Here is a 14,954-nt window from a genome sequence, read left to right as displayed (position 1 = left end):
AATGTGGTGAAGTGCCTACACTTACACGGCGGTACTAAAGTTGTAAGATATCTGAGACACAAATAGGAGCAACAATATATGCGTTATGAGCATTAACAATTTACACAACGCCTCCGCTAGTGTCTTCTCCTGTCATAAGAATTGTTGACACAGCTTAGTTTGGGTGAGAAGAAAACAAGACTGTCACCCAAATTCGCTTTGACCACAATCTTCAAAAACCTCCCAGAACTCAAGATAAACTATTGCCGAGCAGCCATTATGAAGTGTTGCAGAAGCTAATCCACCACGTTTACCAATTAAACCTAATCAAGTCATTATCAGCTGTTCCTCATCAGTAACATCATCCATCCTTTTTTACACATCCAATTATAACACACTAACACACAAACACATTCTAAAATGCTACTAGAAAAGCAAGATCAGGATGAACTGTTCAAAATTCTGTTCAAAATAGCTTCATAGGAAATGGCTAAAATTGCAGCAAGGTCAACACAGAATTGTGTTTCTGCACTGAAGAGATAAGACACTGAGCAGAAAAAAATGAAACATTTGTCAGACCTTGGCACAGGTGCACGCTGATCACTACAAACGTTACACACTAACCTGCAGCTGTATGCAAAGTAAACCACAACACAAGCGCTCATACGGTTAAACAACACGTTCACCTGAAAATAATACACAGCACTCTTTGCTCCCACAGTCCTCCAACCCTAACCTCTTCAAAGCTGTGTACCCTCAGTATGAGTCATGCTGGCCTTAATGACAAGCTCATTGCAGGTTACAAGGAAGAAGAGGAATAACAGGGCCCTCTTGGTTTAGTAACAAAATCTCTCTGAGATTCAAATGGACTGAACATGCTTTGGTGTTCCCGTGTCACATACTGTACACTGGCTCAGTGGTACATTAATTGGTCATTCTTTAACTAAAAATACCAACGTTTTTGAGAACACAGAGGTGTGACAAACGCAGACATGCAATCCTCAACTTGTTCCCTTCTGCTCAGTTGCCCGACCCCCTGTTGTTGGAATGATAACTCATTAAGGAATAAGGAAATGTAGTTGTTGGACTGTGAAGCCCAGTTGAGGCAAAAGAATGCAAAATTTTACCCAGCATTTTTCCATTCCATCTCCCTCTCTCTCCCTCTCCACACTCTCGCTTTCTCTCCCTGATTATCCAGGTCCCTGTTTCTTGTGGAAGGACAGAATTTAACCTCCTAGACCTGATCTCATCATCTGATATGCAGAAAGTTAGGCTGCCAGCAGATAACTTGAGCCTTTAGAGAGTACAAACACAGTGCTTGTTTTCCAAAGTATGCAGCATTTGTTTTCTACCCCCAGGAAATTAGCTAAATAAAGAGGACTTGGTGGAGATCACTCTGTACTCTCTTCTGTCGTTTACTCACTTAACAAACAAGGTTTTTTTGTTTCTAACTCTGTTTTCCTGTGTTCAGATGCTCAGAATGAGCTTGTCCTCATTTGCAAAGGCAGTACAACAACTGGCAGAGCACAGATACAGGCTGAGAGGTCATAACTGCTTTTCCCTCACAGCCATCTCTCTAAGGTGTTTGTCTTATCATGACTCAGATTTGTGTGGAGCTCTGTTCCAAGGATTTTCAGATCATTGCAACAAATTCCAGATGAGTTCTGACTGTGTGCAGGGGTTTCTCTTTCTCCTGAGTAGCTCAGGCTCTAGCTGTGTGCTTTATCACCTCCAATACAAGCACACTTAAGGTATATCCTTGGCAGATCTGACCACAGATGTCACCGCACCCTCAGACAAGTTTTCAGAAACCACCTCAATGTTTAGTAGCCAGAAAATGGGAAGGAAGTGATATTTCAAACCAGGCTCCCTACCCTCTATTATTCTTTACCTGTATTTCTTACTTTGCCTAACAAGGGGAGTGACAGCAACACTGATCCCTGTCCTGGAACCTGCTAACAGACAGACAAGTGAAACGGGGACAAGTCTCTTTCTGGGTGGGGGTTACAGTCAAAGAGCAAGACCAAAAGTCCAAGGTCAAGTGACTGTGAGCACATCGTGAGCACATGGCAGCCATTGATATATCACACTGGAATGTGTCAAGTGCACGGTGCATTAAAAAAAGTAAGAAGTGGCACTTGATCTGACTTTATTACAAACTTGTGGCCATTATTACTGGCACTGCTAGCAAAGTGTTTGCCTTGTAAAGGAATAGGGTTTACAACAGGCATGGCACATTATTAATGTACAGTATCTTTTAAACGGTGCAGATCAATAGTGAGGAGCCGATAGTTGCCATCCTTGGTAATGGGTTATCAGACAGTTGTAAATAGGGGGTGTGTTAATCTCACTGTGGCTGTGAATTTACAACAGCGTGAATCTATGACTCCAAGAAGAGCCTTTCTTAATGTCTATTATTAACGATTGACTTCGATATCACCTTGCTACTCTCCTCTACATCTCTGGGTCAACCACGCTTAATGCTCAGTTTACAATGTTCTGTTTTTTGTTTGGCTCAGTGCTGGGATTTAAAACTCTGCAGATTCACTGGCAGTTATCGAGCAGGGAAGAATGATTTTTCGATTTCATGCAGTGCTGCAACCCTTTTGTAGGCAAGATCTGACAGAGAGGAGTGCACTCAAAAAAGGCTTCATTCACTGCCTTAAAATCAGTCAGAAAAAAAGGAAAACCTTAATATCCAAAGATGCAATATTTAAGTTCTGAGGGTTGCAAATAAGCTTTTACTTGTTCCAAAATAAATATGCCATCAATGTACACAACAGCACATCTAACAGTATGACAAAAGACTTATAATGAGAATTTCCAATATTATTAATCTGAATGTGTTGAAACTTCTAAGCAACTCATAATTGTGCATAAATAGAGGTTATTTTGGGACATATTCCTTTGCAGAGAAAAGCCTCTCAGGTGATATACTGTATATATATGTGTATTACTCCAACAACTACTTTTGCAGGCAATTTAGTAAGTTCCATTGTAAGTTACAGGAGAAAGGCCTTATTAAGGTGTTGTTTAGTTCCTTAATTTAGATTCCTTAACTTAGAACATTTAACTGAGGCATAAGGGGAGATGTGCCAGCTATATGGACAAGCAAAAGCTGTTTTGCTTTTAGAATTTAGAAGTGATTTCTGTTAGGAACTGTAATTGAGGCTCTTAATTCAATCACACAATTAAAAATCACAGGATGTCTTACAAAGATGTTTTTTTCAATCCAAAACTTGCTGATTCTCCTCAAGAAAAAAGAACTATCCTGAAGTGAAATAAGAAATAATTTATCGCCTCCATTACCCGGTTTTCTCTCAAGTCACCTGCTGCATTTGACTTGAGGGGTAACTTTCCAAAAACTAGTGGGGGGGTGGGGGGGCATACATTTCACATCTGGAGCAGCCCCTCCCCAGAACCAACACTAAATTGCAGGGAGGGTCTGAGTAGTTAAAATGAATATTATCATCACGTGATAAAGAGCCTGGAGCATTCTGACTATTCCTCTCCAAAAACACTTGCACAGAAAAGACAAGCAGACTGTGAAGAGCACTTCACATCTACTTGACTTTAAAGACAAGAGGGTTACAGCAGAGAAGTGTGTGTATGTACATGAGCCTGCTCTTTATATTACAATGAATCAAGGCCTGTACGTTCAGATTGCTATTAAATTCTCTCAGAAAGCAATGATCAATGAGGTCTACACTGACGCAGGCCATGTAACTCACTTAGAATGAGAAGTGCCAGATCATTGCAAGAGGCCCCTGTCTGACAAAATGCCCAAGTACGAGCAGTCAGGGACTATAACACACAATAGGAACAAGCAATAGGTTTATTCCATGCTGAAAAAAAGAAGAAAGAAAACACGTTTCGGCCGTGGAGCCTTCTTCAGGTGTGAGAGACAGGGCAGTAAGCAAAGGAAATGTAGCAGGAGAACAAAGGCTGGGAGAGAGGAGGAGCAAGAGGCGGGAGCAGGGGACAGAGAGAGAGGCCAATCAGGAGGTGTGAAGTCAGAATAGGTGAAGAGAGGTGTGAAATGAAACCGCCAATGAATGGAGAAAATTTAGAAGAAAAGTAGTCTGTCATTAAGAGAAGGGGGAAGGTATGATCCCCGCTGCAGGATAATTTTGGTTTCTTTAGTCTTTCTGATGTTTGAGTTCGTAAAACCGTCTTTGAGAGCACAGACGGAAAGATTAGAGTGGGCATGGCCGTAGCCATGGATACCACCTGAACTATAACACACAATAACTGCTTTTCCAAATATTGGATAGCGATACAATCACAGGCTAGAGCTGGGAAGCCTGGGAAAAGCATGTTACAGGTGGTAACACAGGATTCAAGCTATCAATCCATTAAAAAGTAAATATGTGACAGGAGGATGAGAAGACCATTAGGAAACTGCAAAAATAACATGCAAACTGATCAAGATCTGGGGTACTGCCTGGTTGTATGATTAACCCTTTAGTGCAGGTCCTGGTTCTGCTGAATCTGGTTAAGTCCTGGTTCTGGAGGGCCAGTATGACATTTCAATTACTGTAGATTCTGCTGCTAAAGTTATATATATATAAACAATATCAAATCCGATGACACACCATTTCTCCAGGAACAGGATTGGGCACCCTTGATTTAACGTACCCTTGTGCGTGCAGGCAAATAACTTTCTGTTTTTGACTGCCAATTTAGTGAGCAGTAATAGCACTTAAAAATATAAAGTATTTTCTTTCCTGGATGGCGCATTTCATGTTTTGGTGCCTTGCATACTCTGTGATCTTTTCCGAGGGCTGAGGCAAACAGAAAACACTGTTCTGCATCCGCTGTATTGAGACCTTCATGTCTTTATTGTCAAACACAAGGTCAGCTGCATGCCTGGGAAAGGTGTGCAGCTGGACTACAGCTAATGAAGAAAAGGGGCCACTCTAGCCTGCCTATGCAAGGATTGCACTAACACACTGATATATAATTCATAAAACCACCGTTTACCATGGCTACGTCAAAAATGTCACAGCTATGCATTATTACTGAGCCATAAATAAATCACAGTGAGACTCTTGTATTCCTCATTTACACAGTATCTTCCTGGCTTGAGCGCAACTAAGCAAATTAAGTTGTTTATACCCGTGCTTTGTGCACAAATTCACCCAGAGCAATGAGCAACAAAAAATGCTTTCACGGTCACAAGGAATTATTATTTTGCAGTCTCTGTGAAAGCTTTCTTTGGTTCAGATCTTAAGATCAAACAAACAGAAACTTTTATATGAAAAAGAGCTTTGAATTGCCATTTTGTTTGTTGGAGAATGCAGTTGTGAAAGATTTCATAACAATAATCTTGCAGTGCCTGTATGAGCTGAGAGTTACTACAAAGTGAGCAGTGGACTCTGCAGGACTTACTGATTGATCACCAGGGCACGGTCCTCCATGCCCTCTCAAATGTGTCGCTTGTGCTGAACAGCTTCTGCCTTCTGCCCGCACAAAGAAACCCCTTGAAGCTGTAAGGAAACACAAACACATTGTGAGAAGCTGCTTTCATGTCTGTTTGTAAATGCTGTATCAAGAAAAATTAAAGTACATTTATTTGCAAATAAAATTCCATCTTGGTCAAACATGATTCATTCATGAGCTCTAATCATGCTTTCGAGGTTGAATTATGTTAAAGCAAAAAACACTTAGAAATAAATAGAAGAAACACAAAGAAATAAATTAAGCACAAAAGTCAATATGCATGCACACCAGTGTGTGACTGGTGTATTAAAATTCATTACGCGTGGAATTTGCAACTTGCACACTAAAGTGCTTCTCTATGATGCTCCGGGAGGTTAATTAGCACAAATCTAGGACTGTCTAATTTTAAATGCAGGGGTGCAGATAAAAAATCATTGCTTTCGACACTCTTTCTCAGAGTTTACAGTAGTACACCAAAGACAGTAAAATGCAGCTAAAGATGAGAAAGATCATACTACAACCAAGAGGATTAGGAGGATACTGATACAAGATACTGATTGGGACAGCAAGGCGAGGCAAAGCAAGTGAACAGTATATACTTAGGCCATGAAGAAACAAAAATAGGTACGTTCCATTTAAACACAGAGGCATTCCTGGCAGAGCACAATAGAGTCAAAATTAGTGAGATTTCAGCTGCATTTCATTGCACCTTTGTAGGATATGAGACAATCAGGGTGTAGGCTGGGCTAGCTTCCCACCTCAGGCAACACTGGGACTGAGGTCCTGGTAGGAGCAGGGCTGTGCAAATACACCCAGCACAGTGTTGACACTAAGCCTTTGCTCAGGCCTGGTGTCAGCTTTGTTTGTTCAGTGTGAACTGTGCGTGTGTGTCTGGTCCCACCAGATACAATAGTGTATTTTTCGGTTTTATTTGAATTTGGAGGTCACAAATGGAAACTACTTGGAAGCACATTTAAATCTGAAAGCAGGAGGTACTCCTTTACTCAGGTTTGCAGGAGTGTGGAACAAGCTACCCAGCCACGTTGGTAATGCCATTCAACAGCTGGATGAGATGCTCAGATCAATTACCCACTACCTGTCAAGCAGACTGGAATGGTCTCTTGATGTTGACCTTTCTTAATTTATGACCTTCACTGTTTAGACAGAGGATGCAGTAATTTTAATTCCGGGCTTTGGAAAGACATTTCATTGCCAGCAACTACTGCTGCACGCTGTATTGTTGTGCATTTGATAAATAAACTTTGATTGATTCCTGGTTTATTAAGTACTGATGTGAGCCTTTTCTCCCCTCAACGGGAGTGCTCTCCCTTTCGATCCAAAAGCTAGGAGGCTATTACTACAAATGCTTCCTCAGCCTACAGCCCTGAGGTCACTTTCTGTGGTCAAAAACTGCTTACCAGTAATCTGTGTTGTTCACATTAAAAAAACAGTTATTGCAAAAATAAAAAAGCAATTCCTATCTGCCATGCTAATCTTATTCATGTTTTCTTTGTTTCAATTGATGAACAAAACAATAATCTGTTATTTACACCTCTCTTCTGTATTCATTAAAAGATTCTTATTTAGGAGACCTTTACGAGTCCTTACAGTCTTTCTTTTTTGTTGTGTTTTCACATAGATGATTAGATTCAGGGTATTGGTACAGTATTTCCTCCCTGATGAACAATAGTTCACGTAAGATTGCTTTATACAGTAGTCAGTTAGGACCCACGGTTTCTCCTCAGCTCAGCTAGTGGGACCACAGCTGAGACTTTGATCTGTTTCTTTTTTCAAGTTTTCTGCTTGTTACAACGTGTACATATGACGTTTACAAGGGAAAACAAGGGAACTTTTTCCAAGGGAAAACTGGGTGTCTCATGAAATCCAGTATGACAGCAGTGTAACTGCGGGGTCAGTCCCCTTCCGGGGTCACTCCAGGACCGACATCACTTTCTGTCCTGCGATGAGATGAGGTGCTGCAGGCTGCAGGTCACCTCTGCTTGCACCACAGTGCCTCGTTGCTTCAGGTGAGATTACTGCACAAACTCAACATCAGGCTTGCTTGTCCAACATGGCGTGAGAAGAATCTATAAGGAAAGCTGCCGCCCTGCAATAAAGCTGCATGCATTTTATGCAAATCCAATGGATGCCCTTCGCATGCAGCTACTCTATTAATGAGGCTTCAACGGTACGCCGGGGGTTTTAATTAGGAAGCGAGAGGTTTTCATCATACAGAATTCAACAAGTAGAAATAACATCCAATTAGTTCATTCCTTTCTCCTGACAATGCAAGGGCTGATCCAGGGGGTGGACAAGCGGGATGGCACGGGATGGTCATTAGCTCAGCTCCAATGGGCTCACCGCAGTGCGACTCCCAGGCAGGGTATCCTTTCGGAGAGCACCTGCTGACTCAGAGGGCTTTCCCAATCAGTGTGGCACTGAAAGGCAGGAGCTGAGGAGCTGTAGGACTGAAGAAGAAGCATCCATATGGAACCTGCCTGAGAGGCACATCCTGTTCTTCTACTTTTGGAGAAAAGAATCCATGTTTCTTTTAAAAGAAAAGCCCCAGACAGCCCTCTTGCAGAGCTGCTGGCACTGGATACTTTTGGTTTAATGTCCTTAAAACAGATGTTGATCTGTTTTAAGGACATTAAACCAAAAGTATCCAGTGAATAATAACGTCTTATTATTTTAGTTGGCTTCCAGCGGCGAGATGCAACGATTTGAAAAACTGTCTGTGATTCTTGGAAAATCCTTTAACCCATAGCTGCAGATCCTGGAGCTGTGATGCTACAACATGGCAGACCCAGTTCCCAAACTGCATTCACATCACTGTGCAAACAGGGAAGAGTCTTTTAGCAGGACGTGGTCTCGTGGGCGGCTGAATGAGGCTTTGTGGTTGCAAGCAGAGGGTAGGTTGCTTTTGTTTCTGATGCTGTTTCCCTAAAGGCCAGATGGGAAGACACAAGCCAAAAATAGTTACCGGGAGTCAACAGATCCTACTGTGTTCATTTCTTACAGGTTCCCAAACAGATAGGTGAAACATAGTCCAGATTAATAAAAAAAGACAAATTTTCACAATAACTATGTCCAAATATAACTGATTCCCATACCAATTTGCTATGTTTTAATGCCTATTGAAAATGTCGTGTTGAGGTTATTGCAATTTCTGGTTATTGCAGTCATTTTCTGGTGACTTCTTATTTTATTTATTCGTTTATTGCTTTGTTTGCTCCCAAATGCCTCTGTTGAGAACAGCTCCTGCCAGGAGAAGAATAAATATAAAGCTTATTAAAAATGGCATTAAGCTGTATTTTGGCTGTATTTTGTCCATTCCCTGCATGAACCCACATACAGTATAAGGTTCATATCCTTACATATAAGACTCATTCTTTCACTAATTCAAAATAGTGAAGCATCTGACACATTTTTAATATTTAGAACCAAGATCCATCATAGAAGCATACTGTAGGCTTGTATGTCTGTGCATGTGTTCCCTTCGTTCACAGGACTGCAATTAGGTAAGCAAGTTGTGCATTTTTGTTTTGTGCATTTTCACAACCTTTCTCAACTCAGCTCTGGAAAAAAAAACCAAGACCACTCCAAGTCCACACTCAGAGATGATCAATATTTCATACTCAGGTTGTTGCATTTTCCTGCTCCTTCTTCTTTTTTAATTTCTTCTTCCTCAGCATCTCTGCCCCCTCCAGAACTCCCTCGGCTCTCATTAAACAGTTCTTGAGCAGCAGAAAAGAAACGCTGGCAATCCTGTTCAATGCATCTGGTAGTCAGCAGTGAGCGAGCCAGTGGAGAGTTCTCTCAGCAGCGAGGAGTGGTCCAGTTCGCCATGGCATGCCAGGCAACAGACAGGAACATCGGCTTCCCTGACTACAAACAACCTGCCTGCAACTTCACTTCTGCAGAGTTGTCTTTGATGGTTTTGCTGACAGTACATCTTGCTGCTCAGAACAAAAAGCAGAGTGAGCGATTGGAGCATTCAAGTGTAGCTGAGCTTCTAGAGTGAAACGTTTGCCTCATCACCCTGTTTGGTGCAGCCATTTGGGGATGGGTGGACCAAACACCCTTGATGCCTGTAAAGTATTTTGGAAACAACTGAAAGGCACTATATGAATGTTAAGTAATGCAGTTATTATCAATGTAATGCAATTAAAAAAAAAGTCCTGTAATGGCCAGGAATTCCACACAGTACACAGGGTCTACTTGTTTCATAGAGATCTGTCAGTAATGGATATGATGTGATGTAAGTACATCATAACCACAAAACAGCTGTTGTTTAAAAAAATACCTTCCTATTCCATTGGAACAAAGCCAACTTGGAATGGAACCTGCAAACACTTCTTTGTGTGCCACTTCCTACAAGCAGGCGAATCTAAACCCCCAGTGAAAGCAGTGGTTCTGTAAGTCAACAATGAGTTATGCAAGAAGACGAGGCTGGCAGGGAACACTAACAGCAGCCTTCACTTGGTTAATGGCAATATTTCAAACTTGAGGTCAAAAACAGTTTTCTATGTTCTTCATACATAAAGATGTTATTTCTCTGGACTCTTTTGTTATCCTGTGTCTTGCTTTTGGCTCGTTTGTCATGAAAAATAAAAGATTCATGGAGGTAGCTGAGTTAATTAGAAACGCACCAGGTGCTGTTTTACTGTCAAGAGTAAGCAAGTTGGCAAAGAAACAGCAAAGCCCTTGCATTGATTTTGTTTATTTTCCTGGCAGAAGAACAAGGCAGAGCTGTGTGCAGGACACACACAAGAGATCGGGAGCACACAAATTGAAATCACAATATAAGAAGATGGCGAACAGGCTCCTCAGTCTCCTGCTCAGCCAGTGCTTTGTGAAGCGACGCTTACTGCCTGGTTATTTATACTCCCTCATTTTATTAAGTGTCTGGAGGGGGTGTTCCAGCCCCCATTCTATTAACAGTGAAATAAAGCAAAGCTGTGATATTGCAAAAGTTGATACCATCAAATTGGAAGTGATTGGATTTTAACTGGTCCATTGATTTATTGTTTACGTTATTGCAGCAGACACTCTTGCAGGGAGACTGGAGTTGCTGCAGCCGCAACACCTTAGGATCCAGCAGTCCCTTCTCACACCCTCCAATGTCTCCCTGAAACGTCTCAAAGGCTGTTGTGCTGGATTTTAGAGAACAGAAAAAAAACAGCACTTGAATTTCTGAGGGTGAGGTAGAGAGAATACAGTCAGGAGATTGTTCCTGCTTCTGTGTCTCCAAACACCCTTGTTCGAGGGAGAGAGAGGAGGGTCAGGGGTACCCGTGCAGAAATGGCTCAGGTCGAGCTCTGTCGTCCTGTGCTCACAAACTTGCTAGTATCCCTTGATTGGGTTCACTGCTGCCTGAGGGTTGAGAGGGCACTCGCTTCAACCTTTAATCACTCTCTGACTTATTTCAGTTGTGCCGGAGAAGTTTGAAGAAGTGGAGGATAGGATGATGAGCTGAGGATGATGCAAACTCCAAGATAAATCATTGCATGTATCTTTTACATTTCAAAAATCCAGGCCTAGGATGTCTAGGTGAGCCCAGGTGACTTACAGGACTACAGTTTCAATTTCCAAAGACTTGAATTTTAGTTAAAAAAAAAATCGTAGTGGATGTTGAATGCTTTCAGGGATACCTAAGCAACCTAAGCAACTGGAAAAGCAGGTTGAGCCAAGCAGCTTCCTCTCATCTGTAACCCTCATTATATTCTTAAAATCACTCAGCAGGACGAACAGGGAAACTAGAAAAACACTGCTCCAGAAGTCCTCTTAATGATATTACTACGAGCTTACTTTCAGCTAGTGTTTCCTGGATGGGCTGGCTCACAGAGAGTACAGGGGCAAATGTTTGGGATGAAGCAGTGCTTCCCTTTCTTCCAGCTTGTCCGCTGTAATGGCGTCGGCGAAACACAGCTGGGCCGGAAGATTGCGCAATCACCCTGGTACAGCCCCGAGGGGCGACGGTGTTCCGTCCGCCGACGAACGCCTGTGATCACGGTGAGATGCGAAAAAGCACATCATAATGTGCTCATTAAAAGCAATCGCCCTGATGCCTTCTGCGGTACTGCGCTGTGCAGTGCGGGCTGGGAAATGTGCCGTTATAATTAGCTGGCTGAGGCTGCGCCGGGAAGCCGTGCAAGAATTTTCTTTGTTTTCGCTTAGACAGTTTCTCCCACCCACCCCTTCCCCGACAAACAGTAATTTTCAATTAATTGTTAATTATGGTAGCTAGTGAAATTTATCTTAAACCGAGCAGCCTGCCCTCTCACCCGTATCCATCTGTCTCCAGTAGAGCTGAACGCATTCAGCAGGATTGTTGTGGCGGCGGAGGAAAAAAGAGGCTGTTGTTTACAGATTTGCATATGTTTGTCTGGCTAATTTCAAATTAAGAAGCTTTATAATGGATTGCGCGATTCAATATTTGGGACTTACAGGACGTTAATATAAACAGTAAACACAAATACAACACAGTGTTCACTTAGAAAAAATTACAGTGCACTGGAAAGGCGAAAAAACATACTGTACCTTCGGTGTAGCAAATGTTTCTGGCAATATGCTAACAAAAAGTTTTTCTTCTTTTTATAAATATTAAACTTTCATAACAACAAATGTGCATCAGTGAAGTGCCAAAGAACAAATCTCCAATGTTTACAGCTCTGTTCACTCAAATACATGTAACTCTGAGTTTGTACCATCTTGGTTTGAGAGAATATCCATTGCAGGCCCTGAACACAAGATTTGAGAATTACAGCAGCATGCTCCAGCAGAAGTGATAACAGGCTATTGCACATTAAAGGGCAATACAGTCACAGACACCGATTAACCTAGCTGGCATGTTTTTGGAAGGTGGGACAAAACTAAAACACCTGGAGAAAAGCCACATGGACACGGGAGACTCTGTGAACTCCGCACAGATAGGAAGCCAGTCTGGAAAGGAGCACAAGATCCACGAACTGTAAGGCAACTATGCTAAGCACAATAGCACTGTACCTTCTACGGAGACATCCTGATAAAATTAAATAGGTAGATAATGCTACAGTAGATATTCAATACTAAATATAACTACTCAATCATTCATAATTCTTTCCTTAATATTTCTAGAATAATATTGGACTCGTAATTACAGTGCATTGGAAAGGCAAAAAAAACATACTGTACCTTAGGTGTTCCTGTCAATGTACTAGTATTAATAATTGTAGAATTAGTATTAATATTTGTATGTGGCTATGCAGCAGCCGTACAGCACAGTATGACCTGTCCTCTTATTTCTTCCCAGGCCAGGCTGCACTGCAGAAAGCTCATCCTCATTAACTGTTTTTCACTGAATGTATTTAGGGCTGCCTGCTTAGAAGCTGTCCTAATAGCAGGTAGGTGAGGTATATACAGCATCCCTCTCTTCATCTCTCCCAACATTTTCTCTTTCCTTTGAAGGTACACAGCTGTGGATTCCATCCAGAGAGGGAGGACGTGGGGGTGCATTGCTCCTCTCCATGCCTAGCAGAGCATCTAAAGCCAGGCAAAGAAGACACTGAGGTGCTGTGCACGTATGTGCAAAAGTGTTTGAATGGGGATTCAGAGTGCACCCATTTGGGGTCTTTCTCTCCTCGCTCACTGGTGGTGGCAGCAGAGCCTTGCTGCTAGTGGTCTGATAACCTGCACAGGTGAGTGGCTCTTCCTGCAACTCACCAGCTGGATTCACATTTCGGTGGCTGAAACATACTGTAGAAGAACTGAGGGGCTCTAATTTATATTGTAGTTACAGTGATGAGAATTGGAGAAGTTACATAAACACAAACAATCTGAGTCTTTCACAAAATAAGGCGTGCACTCCCTTCTAAAAGTTTACAGTGATACTGTATATGGCTGAAAAGCAGAGTAAAGTACAGGGAAATATTGTGACATCATAGAGATAGCACTGGACAACACTTATAGCCATTTTAAAGCATTATACAAATTACAGGAAATTATGACAATGTAAAAGTAAGATAATACCATGGTAAGTGTAGATAAACAGTACAAATTCATTGCATTGAGCTGTCTTAGAAGTGGTGTGCTTACACCTACCTGTCAGTAGGTGACATAGAATTCAGGACAAGAGCTTAAAGAATAAAAGATGAAGAGCCAGTGAAATGGTGGTGTTTCTCAACGAGGAAAATGCTTTTACCCAGAGCTGTGACTGAGCCTGGGTGCTGTGCAGCTGAGACACTGAAATGCCTGCACTTTGGAGATCAGTATGTCAGAATCTCCCGGGCTGGCGAGTGGTGGCTGATTCGGCCAGGTGGGGAAGAACACCATCACACCGGCCATGTCTCAGCCTGTCAGGCCAGGAGATCTATGTTATGTTACCACAGGGGGCAGACTGGCCCAGAACCTCACTGGACGACCGATTCACAGGGGTCATCAGCGTCCAGCTTAGTAAGCTACTGGTCCTGGTGGTGGGAGCAGGGGTTGGGAAACAGAGGGAACATGTCAAGGGCTCTTTCTGGACATCGCAGGTGATGGTGTTGTAAAGACCCAATGGAAGCATGGCAGAAACAGCCCACAGATGCTCGGGAGGTGAAGCCATCTTCAAAGGACCGTATTTGTGGTTCAGTGGTGCCCAGTTCAAGCAAAAAAGAGTGAGCAACGTGCAACAAAGGGAATATATTTACACTTGTAAATGTTAGCACCATCTGTCTGAAACAAAGTGAATTGGTAATTAATAAATATTTTGCTGAACTACACGTATTTGTCAAATAAACCTCTCCTACTTTTGCTGTACACCAGGCAGGTGGTAGTCAAGATGTTCTAATTAGTATAAGGGCTTCCGTACTGTTTCTAATAGGATAGTTCTGATTCTGATCTTTTGAATAGAAAAGCTAGCCTGATCTAAAACAGTTGTTTCGCCAGATGTATAATGCTGTGTGTATGCGTGCTTGCTCCACAACAAACAGAACATTAAAAGAAAAAAAAAAACTTTTAAAAAGAATTAAAAAGCCATTCCCTGATACGCTGAGCCGCCGAGTCGGCAATTACGCTGAGTGGATTGGCGGAGGCACCAGAGGGTCAGAGAGTGACTGGAGGTTTCATTCATTAGAAATGAGAGGGGGTAAGCAAATGAGAGGGACTGACAGAGACAAAGAGAGCGAGAGAAAAGCAGGAAGAGAGAAGAGAACTGGGCACCAGTCAGGCATCGGATAATGGCTAAGATGTGGCCACCGAATGGCAAGTGATACAGGGCGACAAAAAACACAAGTGAGTAGCACCATGGTTTCCTGGGTTTAGGAACAGGCATGTTTTGCAAGAGTCTATTTTATTTGACTATTATATTGATTTCTGGGGCGTCCCCATATAGCCACAGCGACTGCGGGTAGGGATGAGGAGCAGGAACTGGAGGCACCAGCTGGGACTGCGCTAGTCATGTGGAAGCTAAACACAGAAGTCTTTCTGAATAAATGGAATTATCCTGTTAAATATTTGTCCTTTCTTTCGGTGTCTCGTAATGAGATGACCAGTGCTGTGACTAAACTTTTCAC

At 42.3% G+C, this 14,954-nt stretch overlaps 1 protein-coding gene across 1 annotated transcript in view; it reads right to left on the bottom strand.

Annotated features, from left to right (window-relative positions):
• The window catches only part of dlgap3 (DLG associated protein 3), a 54,669-nt gene extending 49,237 nt beyond the window's left edge, over positions 1-5,432 (bottom strand). The window contains exon 1 of the mRNA XM_088932710.1: positions 5,371-5,432. The gene's annotated coding sequence lies outside the window, so the exon portion shown is untranslated. The remainder of the gene's footprint in view (positions 1-5,370) is intronic.
• Between the last annotated feature and the right edge of the window lie 9,522 nt (positions 5,433-14,954).

Source organism: Atractosteus spatula, chromosome 14, assembly GCF_055471065.1.
Source record: "Atractosteus spatula isolate fAtrSpa1 chromosome 14, fAtrSpa1.hap1, whole genome shotgun sequence".
Lineage (NCBI taxonomy): Eukaryota > Metazoa > Chordata > Actinopteri > Semionotiformes > Lepisosteidae > Atractosteus > Atractosteus spatula.
The sequence above is the reverse complement of the archived record's forward strand: the minus strand, read 5'-3'. Positions and strand labels throughout refer to the sequence as shown.